The 2,186-nt window shown below is 40.3% G+C and overlaps 1 protein-coding gene and 1 long non-coding RNA gene across 2 annotated transcripts in view; one reads left to right on the top strand and one right to left on the bottom strand.

The window, feature by feature from the left end:
• The window catches only part of TSPAN17 (tetraspanin 17), a 106,860-nt gene that overhangs the window by 30,388 nt on the left and 74,286 nt on the right, over positions 1-2,186 (bottom strand). The window lies entirely within an intron of this gene.
• The window catches only part of LOC108292138, a 20,013-nt gene that overhangs the window by 6,675 nt on the left and 11,152 nt on the right, over positions 1-2,186 (top strand). The window lies entirely within an intron of this gene.

Here is a 2,186-nt window from a genome sequence, read left to right as displayed (position 1 = left end):
AGAAAACCTGAGCAGAATAAGGAGTAACAAGACTGAGTCACTAAAAAAGATTCCCAGCAGAGAAAGCCCAGCACTTATGTCTTCATTGCTGAGTGCTATCAAATGCTATAGAAAATCTACATCCATTCTTAAACTATTCCAAAATGTTGAAGTGGAGGAAATTCTTCATAATACATTCTACAAGGCAAGCATTATCCTGATTTAAAAAAAGGAAAACAGACAAGGACACAACAAAAATAGATAACTGCATGCCATTATCTCTGATGAACATAGATGCAAAATCACCAAGAAAATAATAGCAAACAGAATCCAGAAATCAAAAAGATAGCAAACCATGGGCAGGGCACAGTAGCTCACACCTGTGCTCCCAGCACTTTGAGAGGGCGAGGAGGGCGGATCATTTGAGGTCAGGAGTTTGAGACCAGCCTGACCAACATGATGAAACCCCATCTCTACTCATTAAAAAAAAAAAAAAAATTAGCCAGGCATGCTGTCGCACGGAGGCTGAGGCAGAAGAATCTCTTGAACCCAGGAGACAGAGGTTGCAGTGAGCCAAGACTGCGCCACTGCACTCCAGCCTGGGTGACAGAGCGAGACTCTGTCTCAAACAAATAAATAAAAAAAGAATAAACCGTGATCAAGCTGAATTTATCCCAGGGATGCAAGGATGAGTCAACGTACACAAATCATTCAACTTGATACATCAATACAATGAAGGACAAAATCCACATGATCATCTCAATAGATACATAAAAAGCATTTGATAAAATTCAGTATAAAAGTCTCAGGAACTGGGTATAGAAGGAACATACTTGAAAACAATAAAAGCCATGTCTGAAAAACCAAGAGCTAACACTGTACTGAATGGTGAAAAGTTGAAAATCTTTCCTCTAACATTGGGAATAAGAGAGATGAACACTGTCGTCACCACTTTTTTTTTTTTTGAGACCAAGTTTTGCTCTTGTTGCCCAGGCTGGAGTACAATGGTGCGATCTCGGCTCACTGCAACCTCTGCCCCCCAGCTTCAAACAATTCTCCTGCCTCAGCCTCCGGAATAGCTGGAATTACAGGCTCATGTCACCACACCCAGCTAATTTTTATATTTGTAGTAGAGATGGGGTTTCATCATATTGGTCAGGCTAGCCTTGAACTCCTGACCTCAGGTGATCCACCCACCTTGGCCTCCCAAAGTGCTGGGATTACAGGGGTGAGCCACTGCACCCAGTCCACTGTCACCGCTTTTATTCAACATTAATTTTAGGAAGAGCAATTAAACAACAGAAAGCAATAATGGCCATTTGGAAAGGAAGAAGCCAAGTTTTCCTCGTTGCAGATGACACTGTCTTACATTCAGATAAACTTAAGAGACCCCACCAATAAACTGTTAAAGCTGACATTCAGTCAATTTGCAGAATACAGAATCAAAATACAAAAATCAGTAGCATTTCTATATATCAACAGCATGCATTCTAGAAATCAAGAAAGCAATCCCATTCACAATAGCTACATAAAATAAAATGTCTAGAAAAAGTTTTACCAAAAAAATGAAAGATCTTCACACTAAAATTATAAAATGCCAAAAATATTTAAGAGGACATAAAAAAGGAAAGATATCAGTGGCTCACGCCTGTAATTCCAGCACTTTGGGAGGCCGAGGTGGGTGGATCACAAGGTCAGGAGATCGAGACCATCCTGGCCAACACACCTCTACTAAAAATGCAGAAATTAGCCGGGTGTGGTGGTACACACCTGTAGATCCAGCTACTCGGAGGCTGAGGCAGGAGAATCACTTGAACCCAGGAGATGGAGGCTGCAGTGAGCTGAGATTGCACCACAGCACTCCAGGCTGGGCAACAGAGTCAGACTCTGCCTCAAAAAAAATATATATATGTTTATGAATTGGAAAATTTGATTTTGTTACAGTATCCATAATGCCCAAAGCAATCTATACATTTAATTCAGTCTTTTTCAAAAAAACCAATAAAATTTTTCACAGAAATAAACAATCTTAAAATTCATATGTAACCACAGAAGACCCTGAATAGCCAAAGAAATCTTGAGGAAAAAGAGAAAAGCTGGAGGTATTACACTACCTGACCTCAAAATATACTACAAAGTTACAGTAATCAGAATGCGTGGTGCTGGCATAGGGACAGATACAGAGACAAATGGAACACAGAGAACCC

Source organism: Cebus imitator, unplaced genomic scaffold (assembly GCF_001604975.1).
Source record: "Cebus imitator isolate Cc_AM_T3 unplaced genomic scaffold, Cebus_imitator-1.0 Scaffold478, whole genome shotgun sequence".
NCBI classification, from domain to species: domain Eukaryota; kingdom Metazoa; phylum Chordata; class Mammalia; order Primates; family Cebidae; genus Cebus; species Cebus imitator.
The sequence above is the reverse complement of the archived record's forward strand: the minus strand, read 5'-3'. Positions and strand labels throughout refer to the sequence as shown.